This window comes from Pithys albifrons, chromosome 4, assembly GCF_047495875.1.
Source record: "Pithys albifrons albifrons isolate INPA30051 chromosome 4, PitAlb_v1, whole genome shotgun sequence".
NCBI classification, from domain to species: Eukaryota; Metazoa; Chordata; class Aves; order Passeriformes; family Thamnophilidae; genus Pithys; species Pithys albifrons.
The window spans coordinates 59,621,198-59,644,914 of NC_092461.1; the positions used below are offsets into that span (position 1 = coordinate 59,621,198).

General features: G+C 36.3%; 1 long non-coding RNA gene across 1 annotated transcript in view; it reads left to right on the forward strand.

Moving 5' to 3' along the window:
- LOC139671466 (uncharacterized) overlaps window positions 1-23,717 on the forward strand; it is a 69,373-nt gene that overhangs the window by 21,516 nt on the left and 24,140 nt on the right. The window lies entirely within an intron of this gene.

Consider the following 23,717-nt stretch of genomic DNA (forward strand, 5'->3'; position numbering starts at 1 on the left):
TTTCACTAGTAAAAATCTGGGTACCAAGTGTGGGAATGTAGATGTTAAGGGGGAGTACAACTAATGACTATTTTTCCATTCACAGAGAAAAACTAAAACATCAAGGTTATTCAATAGAAATGAATAAATGCAATCTGGAAAGTTATTATTTTTCCAAATTGCAAGAAGATCTCAGAAATAATGAGAATATAAAACCAAAGATCTAGGGAAATTGTCTAATTTTATTAAAAATATATATTTGAACTACTAACAAAAAAGGTGTTTCATAGTGAAGAAAATCATCAAGTGGGGTAAAAAATAATTTTTTGACACAGTGTTTAGGGTTGCTGAAAGAATCGTAACCCTCCAGAACCCTAAGAACCCTAACCCTCCAGGGCCTATTCTTTGCTGCTAAAGCAGAAGTATGTTGGACATTTCGTCTTAGTTTTCCTATCTGCAAATAGAAGATAATAATGCCCACTTTTGTCTAGTGTTGTGCAATCTCTCGAAGTTTCACAGTTCAAGAGAAAAGTGTTTCATATTGTATTTAAAATTGCTTGTTAGACCTCTAATTTTGAATAAAAGTTTGGACTACACACCCTGAAAGAACTGGTTCCCTAAGGCATTTTAGGAGAAGTTTAGGTGGGGTGGTTTTTGGTTTTGTTTTTCTTTTTTTTTTTTGTGGTTTTTTGTTTGGTTTGTTTTTGTGTGTTTTTTGTTGTTGTTGTTTTGTTTTTGTGTGTGGGGTTTTTTTTTTTTTAAATTTAAACTGTTTAATACACTGATTTTTGGTATCATCTCTGGAACATGCAGGACTCTGGAGACTGATAGAAATGAGGGTTGCTATGAATAAAAAACCCCTTCTTTAGAAGATCCCACCATTACCGTAATTCTGTCATCCTCACAAAAACTTGTTTGGCTTTAACATGGCTCATGTTTTGTATTTCAGTTACTAAACTTTCAGCAACATCTTTATTTGGCTAACATCTTAAATGCCATAGCTTTCCCATTAGATAAGCAGGCTGATTTAATTAGTATTTTTTTGAAAGAACAAGGCAAAAAACCCAAGCAACCCCACCCCTAAAAACTCCAAAACCCTTACTTGGATTTTTTGTGAATGTACTGTTGAGAATTTTGATGACAGAACTGTTGCTGTATGGCTGTACATATTTTGTGCTACAGGAAAGGAATGAGCGGAGTTTGTAGAAAACCTATATAAATGTAAAATACAACAAGCAAACAGTCTCTCCACAGATGATACTGGCAGTATTGACCACGTCCACTTTGAAAATAGGCAAGGAATATACTCAGAGTGATGTGTCTCCTGCCCCCCACTCCATGTTTCGACTGTGCTGTTGGGTCTGCCAACACCCTGGATTGCTTAACCTGTGTGTTTTAGAAACAGGAAATCTAATGGCTGTCCTAGGACATGTGACATTGCCAGAAAGATGAGTGGCTGGTTGTCACTGCAGAGCTATGCAGCAGGACCGTGAAGATTTCTCCTCAGGCATATCCTAAACTGTATCCTAGGCTTGGCACAGAGTGTTGTTTTATGCTCCTGCAACCAGTCTTGAAATGTGTTATGACTTGGAACAAGGGTCCAAGTTTGTAAGGCAAGAGACATAAAGACACAATAATTTGTTCCTGTCTTTCAGCATTTAGAGTAGGAAAGACAATTAACCAATCAAATATAGAATTAAAATGCTTTATCAGAACATCAAACTTAGGAATGCCACATTTTTCCTTTCAGATTATCAGTGAAATGATAATAGTGTCTGTTACCTGCAGTTTTGCCAGTGGTAGGTGCCAGCTCACAGCTGCAGAGCAAGTGTATGAAATTCTTGTCATATCATTGAAACATGCTTACAAGATGCCACCAAATGTATTGGGCTCTACTGCAAAATAAGAAACCATAATTAGTATATGATAAAAATAGATGTGTTTTAATTTTAGGTAAATTAAAGATTAAAATAGACATCAACCTTTGATAATAAGCTTTCATTTTTTATCTGTCTTTGATTAAACTCAGAGTGGTTTAAATATATCGGGGCACCTTTTGGGCTTATGTTTCAATTGTGAAAATGACTAATTTATGTATGTTGTTATTTCCAGTTACTTTAATTGCAGTACTTGCATAAGCTCAAGAAGCAGAATTTCATTCCATCTGGTGATTACTTATTTACTTTCATTATTCATAGAGTCAGAAAACAACAAATTAAAAAAATAATTACTGAACACTTGATTGAACATAATAGAGAAATTTATGTGAGTAAATGTGTCCATATGGAGCCTGATAATTTCAACACGCTTCAAAAAATTAATGAAGAAAACAGATAGGGAGCTACAAATGCGATGATTTCTCCAAGAAGCCTGCATTTCCTAGTACTTCAGCTGGTTTATATATCTATTGTAGACATACATAAACTGCTTTTGACGCTATTTATGTTTTTTTTTAATTCATGTATTACATGAATTTACTGAGACTGAAGCTGTTTACTTTTATTCCATTGTGAATCTGAATTCCAAGTTAAATACTCAAGGAGACCCTAGTATCATAGAATCATAGAATCATAGAATCGATTGGGTTGGAAAAGACCTCCAAGATCATCGAGTCCAACCCTTGGTCCAACTCTAGCTCATTTACTAGATCATGGCACCCAGCGCCACGTCCAATCTGCATTTAAAGATCTCTAGGGATGGTGAATCCACCACCTCTCCGGGCAGCCCATTCCAATGCCTGATTACTCTCTCTGTAAAAAATTTTTTTCTGATATCCAACTTAAATTTCCCCTGGCAGAGCTTAAGCCCGTGCCCCCTTGTTCTATTGCTGAGTGCCTGGGAGAAGAGACCAGCCCCCACCTGGCTAGAACTTCCCTTCAGGTAGTTATAGACAGTGATGAGGTCACCTCTGAGCCTCCTCTTCTCCAGGCTAAACAACCCCAGCTCCCTCAGCCTCTCCCCATAGGACTTGTGCTCCAGTCCCTTCACCAGCCTTGTTGCTCTTCTCTGGACCCGCTCCAGCATCTCAATATCCTTTCTGAACTGAGGGGCCCAGAACTGAACACAGTACTCAAGGTGTGGCCTCACCAATGCAGTGTACAGGGGAAGGATCACTTCCCTGGTCCTGCTGGCCACGCTATTTTTGATACAGGACAGGATCCCATTGGCCTTCTTGGCCACCTGGGCACACTGTTGACTCATGTTGAGCTTCCTGTCAATTAGTACTCCAAGGTCCTTTTCTGCCTGGCTGCTCTCCAGCCACTCTGTGCCCAGCCTGTAGCGCTGCAGGGGGTTGTTGTGGCCAAAGTGCAGGACCCGGCACTTGGCCTTGTTGAACTTCATCCCATTGGAATCAGCCCATCTCTCAAGTCTATCCAGATCCCTCTGCAGAGCCCTCCTGCCTTCCAGCAGGTCGACACTCCCTCCCAACTTGGTGTCATCAGCAAATTTGCTGATGATGGACTCAATCCCCTCATCTAAATCATCAATAAAGATGTTAAACAGGACTGGACCCAATACAGACCCCTGGGGAACACCACTGGTGACCGGCCGCCAGCTGGATGCAGCTCCGTTCACCAGCACTCTCTGGGCCCGACCCTCCAGCCAGCTCTTAATCCAGGAGAGGCTACACTTGTCTAAGCCATGGGCTACCAGCTTTTTCAGGAGTATATTATGGGAGACAGTATCAAAGGCCTTGCTGAAGTCCAGATAGACCACATCCACAGCCTTCCCCTCATCCACCAGGTGGGTCACCTGATCGTAGAAAGAGATCAGGTTGGTCAGACAGGACCTGCCCCTCCTAAACCCATGCTGGCTGGGTCTAATCCCTTGTCCACCCTGAAGGTGCTGTGTGATTGCACTCAGGATGAACTGCTCCATAACCCTGCCAGGCACAGAGGTCAGGCTGACAGGCCTGTAGTTGCCAGGGTCCTGCTTGCAGCCCTTTTTGTGGATTGGGGTGACATTCGCCAACCTCCAATCATCTGGGACCTCCCCAGAGAGCCAGGACTGTTGGAAGATGATGGAGAGCGGTTTGGCAAGCTCTTCTGCCAGCTCCTTCATCACCCTGGGATGGATCCCATCTGGTCCCATAGACTTGTTAGGATCCAGCTGGCTCAGTAAGTCGGTCACTATTTCCTCCTGGAATACAGGAGGGGTATTCAGCTCCCTCTCCCTGTCCACCAGCTCCAGAGGCCAGTTGTCTTGAGGGCCACCTGTCTTACTGGTGAAAACTGAGGCAAAGTAGGTGTTAATTTAGTGATCAAAAATGTTTTCAACTGGTCATATTAGGTCCAGCAGTAAAACATTTTCAGACCTAAGGAGATGCATGACTCACCTGAGGAAGAGGTATGTTAAACCATTTACAGACTGGGCACTTTCTGATTCATGAGTTGTATCATTTTGATACCTTTAAAATCAATTAAGATGACTTACAGACCATCATCCTCTAAGAGAGTTACTCAGAAGCCTCTCTAAATCAACAGTAAGCCTACAAGTGTACCTCTCTACAGTGTAAAATGACCACCCTATCTCCTGTCCTAGACGCGGAAGCCACTTTGTAGTCTTAATAATTTGGTTTACCTCTAATACACTGAATTTCAAAGAGATTTATACTGGCACAAGATATCAGATTACATCAGAAAAAAGTGGTTTGCTGTGTTGTTACAGACATTCAGACTATGCAAACAACAGGTTGCAAAGCTATTCTTTTAAAACTCCAGTGGTATGTGAATGTGCACATGTGCACAGCAGATCACTAGTTATTGCAATAAAGTCAGTCTCTGCTTCTGCTATATATTTTCCCTACTGATACGCTCTTTTTTTTTTTTTTTTTGTTGAGGTCATCATATGGTATATCACTTTTACTAGTTGACTCCTCCCACTTTTCTTCAAACCACATCCTGATTTTTGGCCTGAGAGACCAAACATATGCACAACTTGCAGAACAACACACGATATTGTTTCTGTATAACATCATACCAGCTGGGATATAAATTCTTACAGACAATTTTATGCGAATGAAAAATACCTACATTAAGACATTTTCCATAGTTATGCAATACAAACCACAGTAGAGCATATGGTCTAGAGTCAGAGATCCTCACAAGAGCCCTAAGTCAGGCCACATATCTTCAGACAATGTAATTTTGAGTAGATAATTCTAATTTCCCTCTATTTTATTTCTTCCTTTTTCTATTCTGTTTTGGATTTCTGAAATCCAGCCTCAGCTAGTTTGTGGGCATATGGAAGACCCTTAAATTTTATCCATTTCATTTATTTGGTGTCAAGTCCAATAAAATTGTTATTTAACTAAAGAACAGGTAATTTATGGTGAATGTTTTAACTTGTATCATGATTTGAAAATATGCCAATAGGCTTGATTCATCATTTTTGTGCAATTTATTTCAACATTCATTTTCATTAATTTTGTTCCCTGATTTTTCATGTTCATCATCCAGAGTGGTTTTTGTTGTTATTTTGTTTTGGTTTTAATTTTGGGAGTTGGTGGTTGCTACATTATTCTCCCTTCAGAATAAAGAGTCTGCATATAAGAGTTTTCTCCCATGATCTATAAACTTTAATCAAGTCATGCTCTGCCCTCCTTTTTGATAATCAAACAGATTCAGTTTATACTTTCATCGCAAATAATTTTCTTCTGCTGTCAAATTAATTTAAAATGCAATTTTGTGCACTCTCCATTTCCCTCCTACCATTCTCATTAAAATATGGACAGCAGATCTGTGGGAAATATTCCAACAGTTGCATCAGGATTTCAAGGATAACATTAGCTCTGTTCATGCAGCTTCACGGTGAGAGTTCATGTTGAGTTGCTGGTCCACTATAGTCCATAAAACCTTGCAGAATCAAGGTTTTCCAAGTCACCCTACCATCTTTTTTTGGGGTGTGAAATCCACTTGTAGTATGTTTAACTGTGCATTCCTTTCTTCTAAAATGCTCATTTTGCAAAGGATCTTATTTGTGAAGAGATCTCCTCTTCCTTGGTCTCATAGTTATGTACTAACTGGGTAATCTTTCTGTCATCCTCAGATCCTTAGCATGGTACCTTGCATTTGCACCTCCAAATCACTTCTTGGAATACTGAATAGCATTGGACCTAGTACTGATGCCCGCTAGATACCGTTAGAAACAATTCAATATTAATTTTCCTTTTAATGTATCTTTTGATGATCTGCTGGCTAGCTTTTAATTGAAATTGTGTACATTGATGCTATGTAGTAAATCTTTTATTTTCTTAATAAAATTATCATTCAGGATTTACAAACTTCATTATGAATTTATTGATTAAACAAAGAGAAGAGAAGCATCTCACAGACAGGTGAAAAAGATCTGTTGACCACGTAGCAAACAAAACAGGATTAGTATTCTTCAATTTTGTTTGCACATCTAACTTCATTTCACCATTTCAAAACATTTCATATATAAGTAATACTGTGCATTTTTCAGAACTGAAGGGATTCTGATTTGCCTGACATATCTGTCTTAAAATGTGTAAGGGTTTTGTGAATTTACTGAAACACCTCTGGGAAGCTTACAGAACTGATGCCATACACTGGTGAATGCACCTTCTCCAGTTGTTAAGATGTTTTACTAAGAGTTTATCTCTCAGATTGGGTAATGCATGCTCTATAATTTGCCAATTCCCCAAAATTAATAAAATTTAAAAAGTATTCTTAATTAATTCTTAATCCATGCTTTGGCATGGAATACCTTGTATTCATTTCTGTCTGTAAAAGCAACAGCACTACATCTGATATGTTAACAGATAGAGCTACATCCACAATCCTCCCAAAACTTTACTGGTGTAATAGCTTCCCTTCTTCCCACCCCCGAGTATTTAAGGGAATTTGGTTAATGTGCCTGAAAGGTATTTGCAATTTTCCATGTAAAGAAAAAGAAAGGGATGAACTTTAAAAGGAGGAGACTAATTTAAAATGTTTCCCTTTATTTCTTTGTACACTTCTCCCTTCTAGAAGAAGATTCTTGTGAAATTTGTTAGAAAGAAGTTTCCAAGTTTATTATTTTTTAAGTAAATTTAAGGCTTTTGGATTTATTAGACTTTTTTATCTTTGTGTAAGCTGAATATCACAGCTAATAGCACAGTAATAATTGCATGTCATTGTCGTTATCCTCTTTGTGCACTGCCAATCTGCAAAGGTGTCTCATTTCACACATCATTTGTGACAGCCTCTGGTAATACCACATATTTTGGGAATAGCTGGTGAATGTAGTCATTAATCGCCATTTTGGGATGTGTAGTTCCAGATTCTGGGCCCAGTTCTGTAATTATTCTGAGCACAGAGTTCTTGGTGAACCCAATGGCCCAGCAGGACTGTACTCAGATCCTAAGAGAAAGAGTTCAGCTAAACAAACTAACCTGCAGGACTGTAGGATTGCCCAGTTCTTCAGGTGGGCTGCACTGGCCCCAGCCCAGAGTAGGAAAGTGAGTTCCTCTATTTGTCTGCAACTGGTGATCCATAGGGTAAATTCAACAGGTGGGAATTGGGGTTTGTGGGATATTCCATAGAGTCTTTCCATACTGTGGAGAGAAAGAAAACTATTGTGATAGTCCTATTCCATTCAAGACAGATACAAGGGAACACTGTTAATTCCTACTGAGTCAAAGAAGCCTCAAGTCAACAGTGATCCAGACCTGACTTCAACACAGAGACAGCTTGTGAAAATGAGAAACAGGAACAAAATAAGAAGAAATCTTATCAACCCTGGCAGAGATATATATTGCTCACTGATGACTGAGAAACTCATCTTGCCTAGGGACTAGTTGCAAGTTACTAATGGAGTAAAAATGTGGGGTGAGCAGAGAATGACAGGCTATGGCTGATTACTCTGATGTCATGCTTTGGGAACGGCAGCCAGAAATGTGGAATTCATTCTGTCTTTAGAATCAAAGGCACCTAATTACAATCCCATTTTGTTAAAACACAGTGCTAATGACTTGCTTGTGCAGTAGCTGTATACCATATCAACTGCCATATATGCTAAGTTTTTCCATTTTAGCAATCCCAGTTACAGTATTTGACTGCTTGTGTGTAAACATTCTCAAGTTGTTGCTGTATGTTACTGGAGAGCAGAGATGCAGCAGTTTTCACTACGCAGTGAAAGTGAAAGGAGTAACTGGCAGACCAACTTTGTTTTAAAATGTCCTCACTTCAAAAAAAGCTGTTTTAAGTAATTTACAAAAATTTGTCTGTTAAAAATCCAGCCATGCTTGCTCAGGTCAGATTATTCTGTGGCAAAACAACAGAGTTTAAATTCTACCCTCTCTTGTAATCTCCTTCTCTTAGTTCTCTATAATCTTTGCAATCTGTATTTTTTTGGTGGTACTCAGCTTTTTGTAACTTTGAATTCTTTTTATATTTTTGTTGCTTCTGCGTGTTTGCTACAAGTTACACACCATCTTCCAAAACTTTATCACAGAATGTATTTATTTTCAGAGCTCCCATTACTAGCAAAATCTTATTTTGTGTTGAGTTACTTCTGTTACCTTCCAAGCACCCTTCTGAGAGCAACTGTATTGTTAAATATCAAGGTTACCTTATTTTGTTCCCTAAATACCCCCTTCCTTCAACAGATCCTGAATTAAGCACGTGCATGGATGAAGTGCATTGACATTTGCTATCATTTGATCTTACTCCATGAAATATTCTTCAGCAAGTTCTGCACATTTTAATCTGTTAATTATAGCAAAGTCTGTACTATTAAATATTTATCTGAAAGGAATTCACTGAAAATAAAGATAGCTTTCTAGGTAACTGTGGGTTTTTAACACACAATGAGGACAAACTATACCAAGCCACATTTTCCACATGGCATTAAGTGGCTATAGAATTTGATAAGACTGATTTTCTTCTACCTGTGTAATGCAATTTATTACATGTGTAATTCTAATTCTGAATATGTTCTTTGTTGAAATGTGAATTACAATAATTCTTTCACTGTGGTTGGTACTGTGAAAATGTCTAAATCTATGTAACTGGTATTTTCTCCAAGTTCATAGCTCTTGTGTTCCCAGGTCTCTGCCACTTGTTTTCAATAATCTTTCATGTAAAGTAGTGCTACTCTAAGCTTTTGTGTCAAATATCAGATAGGATGTCAAGAAAACAATGTGTGTTTCAAGCTATTCACCTTCAGGTGGTATTAAGAGAACAAGATCTTTAATTATGACTTTTAAGAGGCACGAAGGGCAGCCAGAAGAGTTGAAATGGGAGCCCTTCCAAGTATGTATCCTGAAGAAGCAAAAGGGGCAATAATGAAACTAAATTTCCTCCTGTAAAGAGAAATATTTTTGGAAGGATGGACTCATTAGCTAGGTGCTGGGGGCCAAGTAATTCTCTACTTTCTTCTCATTACTTCCAGGCCATGACCATGCTGTAACTTTATTCCAGATCAGAACACTACCTGGGAATACTAGTGAGAGCTGAAAAAGAAAGCAGTAAAATAGTTATGGTCCCATTGTTAGTGTGAAAATCAGGACCATGATCTTTTAACTGCTCCAGTAAAAGTTATGTCAGTGGTAATTTCTGATTCCTGGAGATACCCAGCATTCAGAGCTCTCCACAAGTTCACATTTAGTTCTGCTGGTTTAGAAAAATCAGGAAAAAGTTCCAGAGAGCTCTGTTTCCATAGGTTGCTTGGAGAAAAGTAGTCAAGAAGCCAGCCCAGTACCCTATCTCTGCAAGGCCTGATCTGGATGCAGGTTTACCACATGATTTGGCACCAGTCCTTAAACTGACAGCTGTGTGTATTCAGCATATTGAGCACAATTACTGTCTCCTCCTTTCCTAACTCTCCAAAAGGGAGTCTGCTGGTGACTAGACCCCAGAGAGATTCTCTAGTCTCTGTCCTCAGGAGCAAGGCAACAGAGCAAGGGCAAGCTGTAGCATATTTGTTGCTCTTACTCCTCCCAATGTTGCAAATTAAAACAAGAATATGAAACACTGATATGACTTCATCCTTCAAACCACAAGTGAAGCTGAGTCAGCAAGTGGTGAGGAAAACTACATGTATTCATAGTGAATGAGCAATTATTTCTTTTTCATGAAATGTTTGTAGCTAATCAACTCAAATAACTACCTATGTAATAAATGCAAGCTGCATACAATCCTGCCAAAAAAGTGCATTTGAATAGTATATTTGGCAGTGCTGAACAACTCCCAAAGCATATTAGAATGTTCACTGTTTGAGTCAATAGGCTACAACCTTAGTAAGATTTTAAAAAAATTATTTTGGTGGGTTTTTTTCATACTATATACTGCTTTTATTAATAACTAAGTTTAGTTTCATTGATTTCTGTAGAGACGGCATGAACTGAATCCAAAGCTAAGCACTTTATTTCTTTTCATATATCCTAATTTTCTCTTATGTCCTAATTATGTTCCTAAGCATTTCTTTGTGGGGTTTTTTGTTGTTTTTTTCCCCTTCCCTCACACTGTTTAGATATACCCAATGTGTTCAGCTTGAATTCATTTCAGTTTGAAATTTGCAGAAATCCAGCCATTAGGTTTATGAATTTAAGTTAAAATCCAAGTACAATCTCTGAGTATTTTTTTTGTTTTTCTATTGTAATACTGAGAGTCCATTTCATATACTTCACTGGTGTCAGACTTGAATATAAATATTTATTTTTACACAATTAAAAAATAAATTATGTATATGTGCAGAACCCTATGATTAAGGAGATTATGTTTTCAAAGGAGATTTTTAAGGAAACTATAATTTCAAAACTACTTTTGCTCCCATTTGATATTGATTACTTGTTTCCTACCTTTGAACACATATCATAGACCTCTTAAACTTTGAATGCCTTTGGTTTAATCACTTTATACTGTTCCATCTTCTTCGTCCTGCCAGGATCTTTGCAGAGGTGCAGGTAGCTGGGCACAAATGTTCAGAGAGCGAAGTTGGGAACAGTAAATTCTATTGACATTAACTTCTCATGACTTTCAGCACACAGATTTATCCATCTAACTCACATTAAAATTAATGGGAATCATGTGACTCAAACCTCAGCATACTGAGCAGTTTCCTTAGTGTGCTCAAGAGTCTGCATATAGTTTCTGAGTCCCTAAACAAAATGATGAAAGAGCAGTGCCAATATATCACTTAAATATCACATACATTTACTATATTATAGAGCATTGAAGAAACATCTGTAAAAGCAGCTTTTGAATCAGAAGTCCCAGGGACAGCTTAATTTATATTGCAAATTTTGATATGGTTTTCATCATAATGATAAAACAGACTACTATATTTGCAATTTACCCTCTAACTATATAATTTCTGACTTAAATAGCCACAAGGAATGCAGCAAATGAAACATTTTTCAAAACAATTGTTTAAACTTGGTCTCACTTTTTAATCATTTAAACTTATTTTTAATGATTGCCCATTACTAGACCATTAATATAAACATTATTTTAAAATGAGATTTTAAGGAAAGGTTGACTAAGCTACAGTAAGACTAGGCAGAAGCTGATGCGGTAACATTCAAAGAAATAATGCTATAAACAATATTTATGATTTTATGCCCAAGCAATTTGAAAACAAAGACTATAATTTACCTTTGAATTATATATATATATATATATATATATATATATATATATATATATATATATATATATATATATATTTCTATGTCAATATTTAGAAGTTCAGTGACTTAATAGGAAGTTGTAAAAGCATGAGCACATGTACAGATAATACAGTGGAATAAATGGATGTTCTTCTGAATGTCTAAGTGGCACACAGAGACTCTCCAGATTTTTCAAATTCTCTCTGAATTTGTAGAACATCCCAATTCCTTCCCTTCTTCATCTGCTTTCTCTTATCTCCTCCACCTCATGCCAGGTTGCCTTCTTCTTTTACACACCACTCGCAGCTAACTCTTGTGAAGTTTTGAATTTCCTTATGTGTCACTGATTTTTAGGAAAGCCCTCCAGGTGAATACTTTTCAGGAAAGCTGTCTTTTTGTTAGTCAGACAAAGGAAGGATTTTAAGTTTCTTAAATTCATGTTACAAGACAAGATAATAGAGGTAATAAATTTTTTTTTCAGTAAGGAATAAGAGTTGCAGTGTTGACATTTGGGAAATTTAAATTTAGTGGCTTCATTTTTGCTCATACAACGTCACTGAATGCAAAGTAGTTGATAAGGATTAAGGTCTAAAAGTGTCAAGTCATGTGCTACCCTTGCCTCCTTTGGACACCCTCTAGTACTTTGACCAGGAAGCATAACAGAAATATTTCTTTTCATTGCTATTATTTATTTAAATTCTATCTTTATTTAGTGAGTTCTCTGCTTTAAGAACCATGAATGGACTTGGTTCTGCTATCCTTGAAATTATCTGGAAATATGAGCAAGATAGTTTGGGCAGCTGATTTGTTAGAAACCCTTGCTCCTGATGTATTTTTCTTTCTACTGATTCCCAGATACTGTGCTATAGATTGGAGTTTGCAGTGATAGAACGGACACTGATATAAGGTATTATTGTTGGAAGCAGAAGGAGAGAATTTACTCATCAACTTGAGACACTCCACAATGAAATTCACTATCATAATGTAACAGCAAAGTCAAACAAAATCTTATTTGTGTGCCATAGAGAACAGTTTTGAGTTTTGTACTAGCATGCCTTGAATTTTTATTGCAAAAACATAAGATTCTTTTAATCATTACATTTATAAAAAAGTCAAGATTTAAGTGTCTCTTACAGTCTTCATGATCGTGAAAGCAAAATTAAAGCTTAGATAAAAAGGAAGATGTAATCATGGCTTTGAATCTCCAATATTTGGGCATTAGTCCCAAATGTTTACTAATTATGCCCTTAAGTAACACCTCAGGATCAGAGAAGCTAAATGGGGTAAGAACGTGAAAAAACCCTATCTTTAAAAAATTAAAATTGTTCATTCAATTAAAAAACTCTTAATAAAAATCTGTACTTGAGTTCAAGTTGCCCACGGGAAGGTCTAATTCATGCTGTCCATTAATGAAAGCTTTATGTGATCATTAAGGAAAAACTGACAAGTTATCACAGCAACCTTAGTAATGCTTTTTAAAATATGTAAGAAATAAAACCTGGATACTTAAAATGCACCCTAAGTTCTATTTTCATAAGGTCAAACTTAGTAAAATGTTAATAGGTTTAAACGATCTGTAATTCCAACTTCTGATACATGTTTTTAAATGAGGTACTGAAATTTCTTTTGTAGACTAGAAGTCTACTGTTTGATTAAATGTGAACCAATGTATGGTAGTAAGTTAGTCATTGTAACACTTTATTGAATTCTCTTAGTATAGAGACAATATTTTCTAAATGGGAACTTATAACAAGCATTTGTACAATATAAATCAAATTAATGTCTAGAACTTGTTCTTGAAGAAATGGAAAGAAGTAAGCTCTATTTTTTAAAAGGAGATTGGTGAAAATTAATAACTTTGAGAACTTACATATTGCTTTCTGTGTTTATAGCACTCCAAAGCTACAGTTAAAAAGACAAAGTAAACATCACAATTCTTTTCTGGAAATTAAAACAATTCTGAGACACTATTTTTTTTTAAATATGTCCACTTCAGATTCCCTTTTTTTTTTTCCATCTTGCTGAAAATTTGCCAGTGGGCATTCTGAATTGTATCTCACATCACTTAAAAAAGCAGATTTGCATGTCTTGGTAAAATTCCTATCACAGAATAGTACCAGAATGAAGAAAAAAATAATCTTTTTTAAATTTCGAAGTTTATTCTAATCAGTGAATCACAGCCATCTTCATATAAACCAAATAAAATGGCTTCATATAAAAACATTTTCACTTTTGCTAGAAGACATTTGTAAAGTTAGGTAGGATTAACTGGTCATGGATGTTTTCTTAGATTATCATATGAAACTGTAGAACAGAGATTATTATGCAATGCCAACAAATTATTGTAGTAGTTTAGATCACTGTAAACCACTGAAAAGTTACACAGACATATTTTTTTCAACTGATGACTTAACTTTAGCAATACAGTTTGTAAGAGAATTAGTATTTTTGACTTTTTTATTGGTTACATGTCCATTGATTTCACATGGAGATGTCAAATCTCAACAAATATTACAAATTTCTGAAAGTAGTTATTGCAAAAAAATCGAGATTTTAAACTGCATCACTGTCATCTTTAACTTATATCTTAGAAAACTGAAGTCAGAGTGAGATAGAGCTTCTGGCCACAGTCACTGATACTTCTACTGCTTTTAAAAATTATGTTATGCCTGTTAACACCCAGGATGTGAACATACTACCTGTTAGGTTAGAACACAGGCATCTCTGTCCATAGAATTAGGTGGTACTGAGATACATATACATATATGTGTGTGTGTGCATGTGTGTGTGTATATATATATATATATATATATATATATATACACACATATATATTTTTTTCATATTCCTCTCCCATCTATTCTTTGAATTCTAGAATTTATTAAACCTTCCTTTTTAAAAAATTCTTTTGCACACTAAGCTGTCTTCTGAGTGCTTTGTCTTATGCTTTCTTTGTCAACTCACACCATTGAAAAAAAAATCTCTGAATATCCCATTACATCCCATTTTACAATTCAGAAGCTTTCTTCAATTCTTTTCTTTCCTGATGTTTTTCTCTTAGACTTCTTTTCAACAGCAGTTTAACTCTGTTTGCTGTCTTTTTTTGTGTGTGTTTTTTGTTTGTTTGGGTTTTTTGTTTGCTTGTTTGTTTTTTTTAACAAGTCTTTCTTTTCTTTGCAAATATTGGTGGACAATACACTAACTTCCCCTTCTTCCAACACTGCTGTATACTTCATTTGCTTTGGTATAAGAAAACTTGTCAAATTTTAAGCCTACTTCTGTTGTTACTTTTGTCAGTGATGGCATCCATGGCTCTCACTTGGCTAATTTTATCATAAAATCCTAGCATAGTTTGGGTTGAAAGGGATCTTAAAAATCACTTAGTTACAACTCCGCTGCTGTGGGCAGGGACAGCATCCATTAAAACACATTGCTCCAAGCCCCACCCAACCTGACCTTGAACACTTACAGGGATGGGGCATACGCAGCTTCTCTATGTTCCCTATTTCAGTGTTTCATCACCCTCATAGTAAAGAATTTCTTCCTTGTGTCTAGTCTAAACCTACTCTCAGTTTAAAGCCGTTCCCCTTTGTTCTATTACTGCAAGCCCTTGTATAAAGTTCCTCTCTATTTTAATTTCTGCAAGTTTTTGTAGTTTCTGGCAGTTTAACTGGTTTCGCTCTTGGTGTGGGACTGCTGTTGGGAGAAGTGGTCATGTCTAAAGGCTGTGTAACTAACACAGCTCTGGTGGCTTTTTTAGTTTCTTGTTTGTCCATTTCAAAGTTAAGAATCCCTTTTCCCCTATGCACTCTCTTCTTTTAGTGCCATTTTGTCTTGTTCTTCTGTGTATGACTCTCCTGTCCAGCTCTGACATGTGATAGACACTGATCCACCTAGTTGCCTTAATCCTTTATAGTCTTTCTGTTCTATGCAGTCTATTTAGGTGCCAACTTTATTTTTAGAGCCTGCTTTTCATCCTCAAAATTTATTTTGCCCTATGCTGCACCACTATCTTTGTGGTGCATACTAATCCAGTTTGGTTTATACAAACCAGTACTCAGAATGAATGATATTGCATTCTTCCTGCTATGGGTAAGAACAGGAGCCCTAATATCTTCTGGGAACACTGCATCCATTGTTCATGTTGCTAACTGGATGCTGCCACTTTTATTTTGTCCTGTGCATTCAGTACCAGCTATAATTGACAACGTTCTCTTGTTAATGTTCTGAAATATGTAACAACTCCATCATATTAATTTTGTAATTTTCCAAATTTTTCTTATGTCAAGCCAGCCAAATATTTTCGAAAGACAATAGTGCCTGCTTCTTCCAGAAGTCACAGTGTTGCTCTTACAGTGGCTGAGATGGTTGCCATAGCCCTATAAGCTCCCAGCAATCTACCTCCTGTAGAGACAAATGATACAGGAAGGATTTTTGATTTTTTTAATTTTCACATTTTGTAGATTTTAGGAACACAAGTAGATATCGCAAAGTAGATTCTGGTAGGTTAATATTTTAGCAGCTTAAGTTTAATGTCTTTCTATCGCTACCCCTGCTCCAGAACAGGGAGCTAAAATTCCTTAGCTGTTTAGTCTGTTGTTCAAGGTACAAGATTAAAGGGTATCAGGAGAAGACATAAACATGGGACAGAGTGACCCAGAACACTGGAAACCCTCCAAGAGCCCTTTGTATGCTGAAGAAGAGGAGGCTGATGAAGAGGGGGTCTCATCCACCCCAGACCCAATTCCTTGGAGGGGAGTGGGACTGGGGCGGGACAGAGGTGGAACTGGAAACGTGTAAAGTGGTGATTGAATGGATCATATTATAAAAGCTATGGACATTAAAGCTTGCCTGTGCGCGCATCAATGTGTTCCTGGGCGAGCCGAGGTGCTCATTAAAGCAACTACCCTTTATCTTATCTCCTGCTAAAAATTTGGCTTGGAGTCTTTTTTACAGACTTTTAAGGCATCCCAACAATAACTTGCACCTTGCTTAAAGTTAAAAGTAAAATGTAAGAATGGATGCTCATATTTATATACCAGCTACTATAATCCTGCCTCTGCATTCCCCACAATGAGGTGACAAACTAAGGGAGAGAAAAAAATTGCTCCAGGACTTTGCTTACTTTTTGCAGTGGATTATAGGCAGAGGAACTACAGAGAAATGACATTATATACTGGTAAAATTCAGCTAAGATACAATTTCTTCCAAAACTTGCCATGACAGCTTGAAAATTCTAGGTTTTAATTGCTTGCTATATATAACTTCCTTTCTCCCAGTCAAAAAATATACAGTCCAATAGTAGCAAAAAAAGAAGTGACAAAGAATAAAATTATTCTATTATCATACAAGCATATTTCCCTTAAAAAAAAGTTTAACATGTACCATGAAGAAAAAGAAACATATACTAATTATGTTTTTCTGAGATCTACATGATCTTAGGAATTCAGGACTAACAGTGTGATCCTTAATCAGAAAAACACAGCAACTGCTTAAAAATAACATAGTTCACTAGGAAGTTCATGCTGCGTTTGTACTTCAAGAAGCAAAATGGTGTTAAGTGGACTACTGCACATCTCCTCTGGGTTCTTTGAAATTACTATACTGCGTCCTTTCCTACATGTTTTCCATACTTTATATTTTCTCATAAATAAAATACAAAAATGTATTTTTGTACTAGAGTTATAGCCGTAGTCTAACCTTTGAGGATTTTTAAAAAATGCGTGTTTTTGAAAATGTGTCTTCACACACATTGTATTTCAAATCTTCTCATCTACTATTTCTAAATAAAAGATGTTCAACTGGACTCTTTCCACCTCCGAGCAGGGCTTTTTAATTCTCATTCTACCTTTATGATGGATTGAAATTTAGTTCTGCTTTTACATTTATTTTCTGATTTGTTGGCTTACTTGCCTTTCCACACCTTCCCTGCCTTTATAGTCATAAACACTAAGAACATTCCTACAACAGTATTTAAAAAATCTGAATTTCACTACTTTGAGTAGTTATTTTTTTGTCATAACTGTCCCAGAAGCAAGAATTCTGTGTGACTTCCAAACCCAGATCTTTCCCATGGAGATGAAGTATTTTCTGCATCCAAGATATCAAACTGCCAAGCTGTTGCTTTTTAAAGGTAGAATTGAGGAAATACATCTGATTTAAATAAATTAGATTGTTTGAATATGCCTAAAGCTATAGTACAAATATGTCACTGTTTTCCTGCCTCTTAATGTGAGTCCAGCTGAGTCCACTGGGCAAAGGATTTTCAAAGAAATCACTGCTTTGTTCTTTCATGTACTGTTAGAAAGACAGGGAATTGTTGTAGTAAATTCTCATTACAATTTAGATGTAAAAAACTATTTGTGGTTGCTGTGCATTTTGAAATTGTTGCACTTTGCATTAGTTCATCACTAGTTGTCCTCTTTGGTACACAGCCACAAAGAGGAAAATAGAGAAGTTTTCCTATCATCTTGTACTTGATTTCTTTAGTACTTCTAAGAAATTTTAATTGAAAGGATTTACTTGAAGGTGTGGGGGTTTAAAAGTTCATATTTCACTATTACTGATGTCTTCTTCACAGTATCTGTAGTAAAAAATAAGCTGTTATTTAGATGTTTACTAAAGAGCTTTTCCATTGGCTGAAAAACAATTGCATACTACAGCATACTAACTGAACATGGTTGTCAGCATGAACCATCCCCACTGAACTGTGTAAAAAAGTTTCACTAGAAGCCTTCAATGAAGCATGATGGGACTGGCTAAGCAATAGAGGTTAAGGTGCTTTGCAGCTGTCACCTGAGGTTCTTAACTTCTTTTTTTTCTGTTTCTCTGAAACACTTCTGATTTGAATGAACTGTCTTGCAACAGAATTGTATGTCCTATTCCAGAGGCAGTCTTGCCAAGACCTTGTGGAAGTGGTACTCTGTACTGGTACTAGAAAACATCCCAGCACATTCTAGGATTATGCTTTCATTTTTCATGGCAGCTTCCCACTGGTAGTGATAATCATCATGTGATTGACTGATTAAACCTGAGTCTTTCTCCTCCTGTACTATTTCCAACTGATGAGCTCCCAGCTTATAGCAGAAATTCTCATTATTAGTCCCTGAGAGCATGACCTTACACTTTGTACTATTAAATTTCATCTTGCTTCTATTACTACAGTCGCTGAGGTCATCTATTCTTCCTTGTATGAAATTCCAGTTCTTCTCAGTATGGGCAACTCTAACAAAGTTTTTGTCATCTGAATTATTTCATTAGCACACTCACAGTATTTGTATCAAAGCCGTTAATGAAGAGATAAAATATTTGTCCTAAAACAAGTCCCTGAAGAACTCCACCAGCTGACGGACTAAACCAACAGACTTCTTTTTAACAGACATCATATTGGTCTCTTCTTTAAGCCATTTTTTCACTGTTACAATTCTTGTGCTACTTACCTATTTAACTGGCAGTTCCCCATGTGCTACTCTAGTGAAGTTAAGATAGATTAGACTGGTTTCACATCAGAGTGGCAGAGGAAGAATTATAAACAAGATATGAAAGTGTGACCTAGGGAAGACAATTCAATCAAGCCAGGCCTGCCTATCACCCAAATTGTTTGGAATGTTGGACAGAAGGCAAAATCTGATTATATAAGTAGTATATCTACTGAAAAATGTTCAGTGGAAAACAGAAAATCTGAAAATAGAAATACCCCTAAAAATATTGAGTTGCAAATAATAAGACCTTTGCATATAGCAAGTAAGTACTAAAGTTTTTCTGGGCCCAAGTATATTCCTACATCCAAACAATCCTGCTTCACATTTTCTCAGTATAACTTCATTATTCAAGCCATAATGATGCAATGGTCCATTATCAGTTGGTTGTTCAGTTAATGAAGTGCCTGAGGTAAAGGCCACTGCTTTGCTTACCCAACAGAAGTTTTTATTAAGAAACAAGCATTCATCTTGATTATGGCACCAATTCAACATTTACTAAATTGACAGCTCTATCTGGGAATAAGTTTCTATCACAAAGAAAGTGGTATCTGCTGTCATCTGACAAGTATATTTCATTCCCTACCCAGATTTAACAACTGAGACTCCTCTACTGCTCAGAATGACAGCTCCCTTGCTTTATAGCAGTAAAATAGATTATCAGCAGTTATGTTTGTTGCCCCAAAGAAATTTGACTTATTGATGGCTACCATTCACAAAGATTGAGTCTCTTCACTGATTACTTCTTATATATGAGCAATTTTTTAGGTCAATTTTGATGACTGGGATGACTTCACTGATTTTGCTAAGACCCTGGCCTCCAAAAGCAGTGGTGTCTCCACCAATCTGATATTGCAGTGAAGTTTATGTAAGAGGAATGTAGAATTCCAGGACTGAATCAGGGAGTGGCTGATACTGGTTTGCTGTTCTTTCCCCTTCTACCATCCTGAAAATAACTATGTAGAACCACTTTCTTAAATATGAGTAACCTGGATGTTCATAAACCCCATGCCTGCCAGAAAACAGCACTACAGGTACGAAAAACTCATGGGAGAAAGTAACATTTGAAGGACCTCACCCAGCTGATGTGCTTGTTTTATCTGAAGGGCTGAGAGGATAATTGAATGAAGAACAGTGTGTTGTAAAATCTTCAGCTTTTCAAAGAACTGTTCTTCACATTTTTTAAAAGAAAATCCATGATGCAGAGACCAGGCTATTTATTGTTTCTTATTTTTTCATCACAATGGTTAGAAAGAGTTAGACAGGGATAACTTAGCTAAGTGAAGCTCTGTGAATACCTTTCACAAATTGCTTAAAGGTTAGGAATTTTCTAGCCTTTACTGTAGAAGGGTCATTCAACAGTGATATGTCCCGACAAACCAGAATCAAGAGAAAAGATATCTAGACTTGAATTTCAGCTTGGAGATCCTGTGACAATGGTTAGATTCTTCTCAAGTCCAGTTATCTTGGAAGCTGAAAGGAATCAGCACCTTAGGCCAAGTTAAATACATTTAATAGTATATTTTATAACAGAGATTGTGCAGTCCTAGATAATTGTATTTACATTTTGGTTTATGCAACACATTTTCCTGCAGGTCTCCTCCCCTTTTGCTCAGAATTTAGAAAATTCTTGCTTCTGTAGCCTTGGTGGATGTAATTTTATCCCATATTGGAAAGAATTGTTTTAAAATTTGTGTCATACAGGTCAAACACATTGTAAATTTAAAAGACAATAAGCAACAGAATTAAGTCAGATCTTGGGTAGAGTTAGAACAGTTTTGCATTACTTCACTTTTGGAAAGTTGGCTCTAACACTGATAATTTCTGAGTCAGTATTGTCAAATTTGATCAAATTCTGCATGAAAACCATGTCCTGTGTTTGATTCTTTGCAAGGAAATAATGCCTTTCTTGCTCCTCACAATATTTATGAATAATCACAAGTCCGTAGTTGATTAGTTCTATTCTTTTCTGTTATCTCTACTTAGGGAAAAACACATATCATCTACTGATGCTATTACCTTCCCCCTTTCTGCTAATTTACCAGTGGCTTAAATATTCTTTGTATCTGGCAGAATAACCCTACTCTTTTGCATAATCCTTCAATCCAGCAGCTCCACAATGCATCAGTAGTTGCCCCAGTTGTAAAGCAGTGCATGTCCCTAACCCATCAGCTGAAAGCCTTTCTACAATATGTCAAGTATATCTGCAACATTTGTTCAAATTGAAATTTAGATGATGCTCTCTTCACATGCATCAAGACATTTTATATTTCTGTGATTTGGAGTTAATGTTTTTTCCAATCCCAGACAGGAAGAGAGTTCTGATTATCTATGGAGGATGATCCACAATCCTTTTCATTCTCCTGGAATAGCAAATGAGTATGTTTACTCTGTCATCTGAAAAGATGATACCCTGAAACCACACTATTGAGCTTGTCACAGTTGTGTTAGAGGGAGGTGACCCATTTAGTGATGGAAAAGACTAGAAAATATAAAGCTAGACTGATATTTCATTTAAACAAAACTAACCCTGATATGAACTTACTGTCTCAGACAATGGACTAAATACCTTAACTGTTCACCTATTATGACAAGACTGCTACAACTATGAACATTATTTTAATTTTAATAATAATTTCTGTAATATTCCTACTTTCCAACACATATTCTCTAGAACATATTTCAGAAAGATATTTTGCTACAATGTTATTTAAAACTTGAAAATGTAGATCGTCTCAGACAGAAGCAGTATAAGGATTGGTCTCACACAAAATAAATGGCATTTGAGACATGCACAGTGGGGTTACCATTTGTGTATTTCTCCATAGAGATTAACTCCAGGACAGGTCATTATACTGGGCTATGGGCTTTCCACCACGGGCCTTCACATTTTATCCCATTGTTCTGTACTGAAGCCAGTAACTTGTGTTTGGTAAAGCATAGCTTCCAGAAAGAGAATCTGTCTTGATCTGTAGACATTAAAAGATAAGGAAGTGATCATACCGTTTTATAACTTGTTCCAGTGGTTAACCGCTCATGGTTAACATGTGGCTTAGTTCAGCTTCCAGCCATTAGTTCTTGTTATCCTTTTCTTTCCCTGATTAAATTTAGAATGCTGTGTTTTCACATTGTGAGAGTACTTACACTTTTAGTTACCTCCCAGCCAGTCACTATTCAATCTTCTTTTCAATAAACTAAATAAGCCAAGCTCTTACAGTCTCTCACTACATGTATCCAACCTTGAATAATTTTCTATCTCTTTTTTACAATATATCCATATTTAAAGAAACCCTAACAAACCAAAACTCTTCAAACTGCAAAGAGAAAGGGATGAAATATTCTCTTAACTGTCTCATTATTATCAAATAAAAATATACAGATTTCAAATCGTGTTTCTCATTTGGTTTCTCATACGATTACAGTTGCTGTTTTTCAGAATTGTTCCTGTGGTTACTTCTTTAATATGATATTTAGCACTTCCTCAGTCAATGTATTCCTGAACAAAGATGCCTATCCTACTTGGCTAGCCTGGACCTTTTTCCTCCATGCACAGTTTTGCATTTGACTAAGTTGCAACATTGTTTTGAATGATCTCATTTTACCAGTAATTCAGAATGCAGTGTGTTACTGTGTTGTCCTCATTATTATTTACTGATTCTGCAATCTTTCTGACACCCACAAATTTTCTAAGAATGATTTATGCTTATGTTTTAACTCATGGGTGAAAATGTTGAATAACGCTGAGTCTAATGTTGATCCCTGAGGAGTCTCCTAGGATCACTTTTATTTGATGATGATTTACCACCGACTAACTCTTTTTTTTGAGATAATTCATTTAACAAGTTTTGCATTAATCTGCACAGTGCTCTCATGAACTTGCAATGTGTTATCAGTGATCTGAAACCAGATGCTACAAGAATGTTAGTTACAGTGGCAAGAATTCTAAGCATTCATTGGGATAGAATAGATCACAAGTAGTTTTCCAGGTTATAAAGCAATGCATTTTCCTCATCTGTCAGGTGAAAATCTTTCTAGAGTGTGTTTAGTATTTCTACAATATTTATTCAAACAGAAATTTACATGGTATCTTTTATACCTGTAAAGATAGACATATATTTCTCCATATATGAAATAAACTTAGAAAGATTGAAATATTGAAAAAGAAAAACCGACAACAACAACAGCTCCCCCAAAAACAAAATAAGCCATTTCTATTCTTATGGTTCTAACTCATTTCTTTAGCAGCAGAAAAGGAAGAGTAGCTGTGTGGGTCATCTCAGTCAATTCTTTGGAAACATGCAGAACACATTGCACAGCATGCCATCTTTTCCTTCTGTTCCAAGTAATGCACGTGTGGATACTAGACAAGAATGCTAATTCATTTTAGGATATTAGGTCCAGAGAAGAGCTTTCAAATACAAATGGTATGAGAGTAATATGATTAATTTAGACATACTCTGAGAGTTAAAATTAGATATGACTTTCACCTATTATCTGCAAACACAAAAGCTTCAAATCTTAGTAATTTAGCTAGTCCCTACCACTAAAAGATTTGCTTGGAATAGCATAATTGTCTTTGAGGCATCATAATAAAATAAGATTTCAAAATGCTTCATAAATTGCTGAAAGACTGGGCATTTAGAGTT